This window comes from Pteropus vampyrus, unplaced genomic scaffold (genome assembly GCF_000151845.1).
Source record: "Pteropus vampyrus isolate Shadow unplaced genomic scaffold, Pvam_2.0 Scaffold352, whole genome shotgun sequence".
NCBI lineage: Eukaryota > Metazoa > Chordata > Mammalia > Chiroptera > Pteropodidae > Pteropus > Pteropus vampyrus.
In genome coordinates, this window is record NW_011889133.1 from 134,476 (window position 1) to 142,783 (window position 8,308).

Sequence of the window (8,308 nt, forward strand, 5' to 3'; positions counted from 1 at the left end):
AACATATCCAATAGTGTGTCTGGCCTTTGGTGGTGTGGATTATGAGTCAGGTCTGTGATATGGTATAGCCCAGCCCTTCCCAAACTTTAATATGCATGCAAAACACTGAAGATCCCCTTATGCAGACCCCAGCTCAGTTGTCATAGAGTAGGGTTTGAGAGTCTGCATTTCTACCAAGCTAGATGCAGCTGCTACGGCTGTTGGGACCTGGAGCACACTTTGAGTAGCAAAAGCATAGAAAAAAAAATGTTGGAAAATAAATAGATTCTGTCATCCTTTAATTAGGAAAGAGTAGTATTTTCTCTGGAAGTGTAGATGAAAGGTAAAGGGAATGATGGGAGATGGCGGACTGAGGAAAAACAATGATGTTGGGGAATTCCAGAAACCAAAAATTCAGGAGGATCTATGATGTTCCTTTTAGCATACAGATTAAAAGATTAAGAGATCATCACCAAACTAAAGAATCTAAGTTTTTTAAAAAATAGTGTGTCTGGCCAGTTGAGTCATATTCTTTCTCTAGAGAATTTTAACCAAGAAAACACAGACTGTAGTCAGTTTCATGGTAAGAACTCAACGGACTTATCATGTCTATATGAAAGCCGGTGACCACACTGAGCCTTTGCAAAAAGAGGAAGTTGACTTAAAAAAGAGAACACAGAAAGAATCAGAGTGAAGCAGAGAGGAATCAGACCATGGCACCCTTGAGACAGGAGAATGAAGCTTCGGTTCCTCGTAGCTTCTGGAGTCCAGTTCCCATGAGATCTAGCGGCAATGCAGCTCCTATATCCATGAAATTGGCTATTTTATCTTTACAATAAAATCTCCCACTTTTATTTAGCCAGCTTAAGTAGATTTCCATTTGCCACAACCACCAATCCCTGACTAAGAGAGCCTGAGAGGGTATCAAATGGGGATGAGGCCCAAAGGATGGGAGGACATTTCATTCACCATTTAGCTGAAGTGCTTAGAAGAGCATCAACTTATGTACTGACCTACTCATGTCTGCTTCTTCTGTGTTCAGAAAATGAAGTTCTCAGAGTTCTTTAAACAGCTCCAACCTGTTCTAAGCCCCAGCAGGACCTGCTGGTGAGGGGCTACTGGGCATTGAAATAGCAACAATTTTTCCTGGGCAGGATGGGCCATCTTCACCTGTCTGACAGGTCATCTAGCAGAACTTTGAAGCCCAACATGTAGCATTAAGCAGATGCTACGCTAACCATTTCATAATCTTCCTCCTTTCATTCGTCTCTTCCTTTCTTCCTTCCTTCTTTTCATCTTTTTTTTTTTTTTTTTTGCTGGAGGATGAGGATTCAGTGATGAGTAGAAGAAATGCAGCCCTGTCTTGGTGGCATTTATAATCCAATTGGGGAAATGATAATAATTAAACATTAAATAATCACTCAAAAATATAATTACACTTGTGTCAAGTACTACAGAGAAGAGACATACACAGCTGTGAGAGAGAAAAAGGGGTCGTATAATTCTGTTAGGGAAGTCCTGGGAGGCTTCCTGGAGAAAGTGAGCTGAGATCTGACTGTCGTTAGGAGCAACTCTGATAAGAAAGTGTGCAGATGGAACAGAGTGGATGACCTGGGCAGGCCCTGGACTGGAGTTAGCCAAAGTCATGTGTTTAAGAGACTGGAAGAAACCAGCATGACCAGGGCTCAGCTAAGAGGAGCATGGTGCAAGGAGAGTACAGAACAGTTGGTTGGAACCAGCCAAGTTCAAGGTTTGGTCTTTACCCAAAGAGTAACTGAAACCATGTGCTCCAAAGCATCAGGTTGACTCATAGGTTACTAGAAGAAAATGCCTCATTATCCTTTAGGGAAGTTTTCAGCCTTTTCTGTTCTCCAACATCCACTGTCTTCCCCTATTTCTCAGGTGCTGATATTTTAATAAGCTATTCTGGAACTGAAACTGCAAGGTATTGACTCTGCTACACAGGAAATGAACCAAAACTTATCAAATATGTATATATATTAGATAGATAGATAGATAGATAGATAGATAGATGATAGATAGATAGTACATAAGCTAGATAGATATTATATATATATACATATACATATATATGTGTACACACACACTATATCTATCTGTGGGAGGGGTGCGTGCAGAGAGAGAGAGACAGACAGACAGACAGACGAAAGAGACAGAAAAAGAGAGACAAACAGAGAGAGAGAGTATAGGTTGATGAAGTGGGAATCTCAGAGGATTTTTCTTATCTCCAAAATATCTGTAATTACAATGTTGTTCCATTTGCTAAGTAAGATATTTATTATTTAAAACAAAATACACGTTTAAGCCTATGAACATGAGTAAAATATCTTTAATATAGCAGAGGTACTAGATGAATCTTTTCTTAATATCATAATCTTACTAACTAAGAAGATCAATCCAAATTAGGGAAAAGACTGAATTACAGAATTTCTATTTTATTACTTACTCATCAGATTGTGATTTTAACTAAAGTAGTTTTGATAAATTTTGTAAAGAATGAACTTAAGGCTGCCCCATCCAATGCACAGCTGGTTACACACTATCTCCTGGTGCGTCAGCCTTCCCTCTGCACTGGACTTGAGGATGTGACTATGCCTTTTATTTCCTTGCATTTTCCAAAGTAGACTTATCTGAGTGGTAAACACAGGATAGCACCACAATAATGTCTGGATTTTAAGAGAAAAAAATGGAATCCATTTTAATGATCACATCAATATCTTATAAAGAAATAGACTAAAGCACTAAAAAAGAATAAGAGACCTCTTTTTAATATTATCTTCTTGATTAGGCTATTAATTCACAGCCCCATATAACGCCCATACTATTTTTTCGCTAGCAGTAGCTGTGACATCATTCTGAAGCCCTCAGTTTAATGAAGGAGCGTTCTTTCATATTACTTACAGAACTTCACTTTGCCATGGCTGGGCAAGTCCTCGGGGAAATTCTACTTTAAGTAGCAGTGCCACTGGCATCAAAATGAAATTTAACTTTAAGATCACTCATTCTGTTTTTGCAGTAAAGAATTCAGGCTCTATTTACACAGGCCAAGTGTTCACCATTTTTATTAATTCTTGGAAGTTCTCTTTGCCTCCAGCTCTGTATCTATATTAGTTTGCTAGGGCTGCCATAATAAAATACTGTAGACTGGGTGGTTTAAACAACAGAAATTTCTTTTCTCACAGTTCTGGAGGCTGGAATCCAGCGTGACCGTACTCTGGTGAGAGCGCTCTTCCTGGCTTGTACACAGCCTCCTTCTTGCTGTGTTCTCACCTGGAGGAGAGAGAGAGAGAGAGAGAAAGAGGTCTTTGGTGTTTCCTCTTATAAGGGCACCGATCCTATCAACTTTATGACCTCATTTAACCTCAATTATTTCCTTACTCTACATACAATCACATTGAGAATCAGGGCTTCAACATATGAATGAGGGGTGGATAAAATTCAGTTTATAGCAATATCCAATACCTATAGTCAGACCTTATTTATCTGGAAAACATGAAATAATGATACAAAAAAATTTGAATGGGGCATTTAGAGGGACTCACCCTTAACTGACCTGAAATTAAGTAGTTTAAATAAAGTGAATTCTAATCATGGAGAACTTTTCCTGTTTTTCCTCTGAATAAACATCAGTCCTGCCTTTATTCATGTTCTTGATTGCAAAATTTGACTGTATAAGCATGCGTTTGTTTTCCTGAGATGGAGGCATGTAGCTATCATCAAGTAAGCAAAGTCTCAGTGCAAGAAACCCCTCAAAATTAAGAACCCCTGGAGATTATAGATAAATATTGTATATTGAGAATAAAAAGCTCTCCCTCAAGAAAGCATCAGTAAATGTCTAAAGACAGACTCTTGCCTTCATTCTTAACCAACCACAACATCCACGACCTTGCAAGACCTCAATAAATGAATTAATTCATTTACAAGAATAACAAGAGTCCTGAACTACTGCTTAAATAGAGCTTTCAAGAAATAGACCAGGATGTCACAGAGACACAGAGTCTGGTTGAAGTTCCTACAGAGGTGTGAAAAAAGCAAAGCCGACTTCATTCAATTAGTAAATATGTTAACGGAGCACTTATTACATGCAGAGATTGTGTTAAGTGAAGAAAAGCCAAGAAGACAAGTCTATCTTTAATAATACGATGTATGTGATATGGGCCAGCATGGTGGAATGAATGGAGAACTATGAAGACACTGGGAAAGAAGGAAGCAGTTCGTTCTGCTGAGTAACCAAGAGGCTCTAGTCCAGACTGCCCTGGAAATAGGAGAGCGGAGAAGAAATGTCAGGGAGCCCACGGACTAGGCTGATTGAATGGAATTTCTTGAAGGGGATGGATGGGAGTGGCACAGAGGTGGATATTGGGCCAGGAGAGAAAGTGGTAGAAAAAGTTTCCTAAAACAAGTGTTAATTGGGCTGATTGATAAGGGAAGTTCACTGAACAGAAAAGTCAAAGTAATAACATTCCAAAACCAGGACCAACTCGAGCAAGAGACGAGAGAGTAGGAAGGGGTGGGGTGCTTCCCGCCTCCCAAGCCTAAAGACCCTGATGTGAAACCCCTGAAATGTCCAATTGCCAACTGCCCCACTCCGCCCTGCCTCAACAATCATTGGCCTTTCCCTTCTAGAAATATCTTGAGATCCATGTTATTCCTGACGTTCCTTCAGTTGTCACCACCACCTCTATCAAAACTGTCCTGTCCTCTGTTCCATTCATTAAGGCTTTGTCTTCTCCTGAGGGACCATATAAAGGTATCAAGCGCTAAAAGCTTTATTCTTGCATGCGAAGGTATCATCGGCTAAGAGTTTTATTCTCTCTTGAAAATAAGTGCATGTTAACCAAGGTCTTTGTGGCTTTACTCAAAGGAGCAAGCAGTTCTGTGAGAATTCCAGACACCATGACATAGAAAACGGGACAAATATTTGGAGATTCTACGACTGTCCTGTTGTCTCACAGATCACGGCCCTCCAATAGCTTCTTGAGTTTTGCATACGGCAAAGGGAAAAGAAAACCTTCTGAGATTCCTAATTGTACATAAATAGCTGAGAAACTTAAAATAATTCTAAGCACCCTGAGAAACTATTTTTACAATCAGTGCAGTTGGAGAGTCGTAGCAAAATAGTTCCTAAATTCTGGGACTAGCGAAGAGAGACCAAGGAGTCTGGGTTGGAATTGAAGTTGATCCTGCAGCTAAGAATAACATCAGCCAGAGGCTGACAGAAGGCAAGAAAGGTGAGAGCCCATGTAGGGGAGAATTTCTGGGCTTTACAAATCAAGACTAGGCATCAAGCGATGCATAAAGGAAAGGTAAAACTTGGCCATTTCATATCCTAAAATTATAACAAATGTTTAAAATAATGTCATTCCTCTAATTAAAAAAAAAAAGAGCTTATCACAATAAATCATACTCTTTGTCTTCCCTGTGTCTGAGCTGATATTCTGTCCCCTCGCTACATCCCTGGAAAGCAAGTGATATTATCCCCATTCATAGGTAAGGAAACTGTGATTCAGAATGGTTGCGTCACTCATCCAAGATCTCATGAGAATGATGGATACAAGACTCAAACCCTGCTCTGTCTGACTCCCAGCTCGTACTATTATTAAAAGAAGCTCCAGGTTAAAGACACGATCTTGGATTTTTCATGGATAGCAGAACCAGGACCAGGGTGAGGCAAATGAGTTGTCCAGGGCACAAAATTTAAGAAAGTGCTCACTCTCAAGTGCTGACTCTGCACTTGCATGAACCTGACAGTGGGAGACTGAGCACCTAGTTAAGGTAATTGCTTATGCCACACAATCTTCCAGGTACCTGTGATGGTCAACTTTTTTGTGACAACTAGTTAGGCTATGGTGCCCAGTTGTTTTATTCTAACACCAATCTAAATATTGCTGTGAATATGTTTTTCAGATATGGTTAATATATAAGTCAGTTGATTTATAGTAAAACAGATTACCCTTGCCATAGTGTGGGTGGGCCTCATCCAATCAGTTGATAGGCTTAAGAGAAAAAACAGATTTCACAAAGAAGAGTTCTGCAACCAGATTGCTTTTGGACTGAAGTCTGCAACATCAACTCTTCCCTAGATCTCCAGACTGCTGGGTTGTTTTGCAGATTTCAGACTTACCAGGACCCATAATCCTTGGCTAATTCTTTAAAATAAATCTAGATAGATGATTGATGGATGATAGATAGATAGATAGATAGATAGATAGATAGATAGATGATAGAGAGATAGATAGATAGATAGATAGATAGATAGATAGATAGATGATAGAGAGAGGGATAGTAGATAGATAGATGATAGATGATAGATAAATGGTAGGTAGATAGATAGATAGATAGATAGATAGATAGATAGATAGATAGATAGATAGATAGGTTCTCTTGGTTCTGTTTCCTTGAATAACCTAATACATGACCTTAAAATCACCATCTAAGCAATTAAAAGCAGGCAGCTAACAGCTCACCTGATAGAAGAGCCCAGTTCAGTGAGAAGCGAACCTCGTAAGGCTAAAACTGAGGTTCTAAAGACAGACTGCCAATGTTCAGCCCTAGCTCTGCTCCTGGCTATCTGTGTGACTTTAACAGCTTTCTTAACCTCATTGTATCTCTTCTTCATCTGGAAATGGGAGATAACATCAATATTTACTTCAAGGGGTTGTCATGAAGATTACATGGGAGAAGGCATGCAAAATTCTTGGAATAATGTCTGGGCCAATAGTAAATCTCAACAGACATCAAGGCAGATTCATTTGCTAGGGCCGCCTTAACAAAGCACCACAAACGGGATGGTTTAAACAACAGAAACTTATTGTCTCACAGTTCTGGAGACTAAAACCCCAAAATCAAGGTGTCAGGAGGGTTGGTTGCTTCTGAGGGCTCGGAGAGAAGGATCTGTTCCAGGCCTCTCTTTTTGGAGATGGACGTCTTCTCCCTATGTCTCTCTGTGTATGTCTGTCTCTGGGTCCACATTTACCCATTTTAGGAGGACACCAGTCATATTAGGTTAAGGCCCACTCTAATGGCCTCGTTTTAACTTGATTTCTTTTGTGAAGACCCTGTCTTCCAATAAAGTCGCATTTCGAGGTAGTGGGGCTTTGGACTTCAGCATATGCATTTGGTGGAGGACACAATTCGACCAATCACACTGGAGGTGTAATGCCCTTGGACTCACCTACAGGAGTTCCTGTTGCCCACGGTAGGTTGGGTTTCCCGGCAATCAGACCCAGAAACAGCGGTTGAAAACAAGTAGTTTACTTGGGAAGTGATTTCAGGAAGTGCAGGTAGGGAAGTGGGGACATGAGATGGAAAAGAGAAGGAGGCCCAAACAGGCCATTGGAAGCAGCTTCCTAATATTGTTAACTGAGGCTCAGATCCGCTGCGACCTCTAGGGGGCAGCATGGAGCACACTTCAGAGTTGGCCCATTCTGGGAACCAGGCACCTGGGAATTAATCCATAAGTCCTGTCACTCCTTGATTGAAGACTACCCCTAGGGCTTTAACTCTCTGGTCTTCCAAGGTAGAGGGTAGTAAGTCCTCAGAAAACCAGTGGCCAGTATTTACAGCAGAAATCTCACAGGTGGTGTGCGCTGGAGCCGTAACAGCGGAGGGGACACGAGAAGGGCTTTGACAGCTTCTACCACGTTTCTATACACAGCTATGGGTCGCATCAAGATGGAATCCAGACCTCTTACTAGATGGAGGCTAGGTGGAGAGTCTCACTTCACTGCAAGAATTCCTTCTTAACATTCTCCAGAAAAAAAGATCAGGGGCGCATTGAAGGAATCCTTTCTTTTGAGCCACACGTGCCATATGAAGAAAAGCCATCTCTTCTTGGCTGTGCACTTAGCCCTCCCCAGTGATGGATAAAAAGATGCAATGAAATCATATCAGATTGGGAAGAGTGACAACTCCCATTCCTTTTAGGCTCTCTCAGCTTCATCACAAAACAAAAAAATCCATAGCATTGATTTTTATTGCTAAGCCAAAACATTCGACCTGATTAGCCCGCAGAAGACCCTGTGTTTCCAGGACACCAGGCTGAGAGTAGAGACTTTAAAAATCTTAGTTTTCTCTTTTTTGTACACAGAAGTTTCAGTCCAAAACTGCTTTTCTTCCTCTCCAGTCTCTCACCCCTACTCCTATTTCTAGCTAACTGTCCATTCACATTTCAAGTATTTCCTGGCACTTCTCTCTTAAGACTTGCTTGTCAACAAATGAACAAGAAAAAGAAACAAACAAAAACTCATAGACACAGACAACGGTATGAAGCTTACGAGAGGGAAAGGGGGTGAGGGGAGGTAGAAAC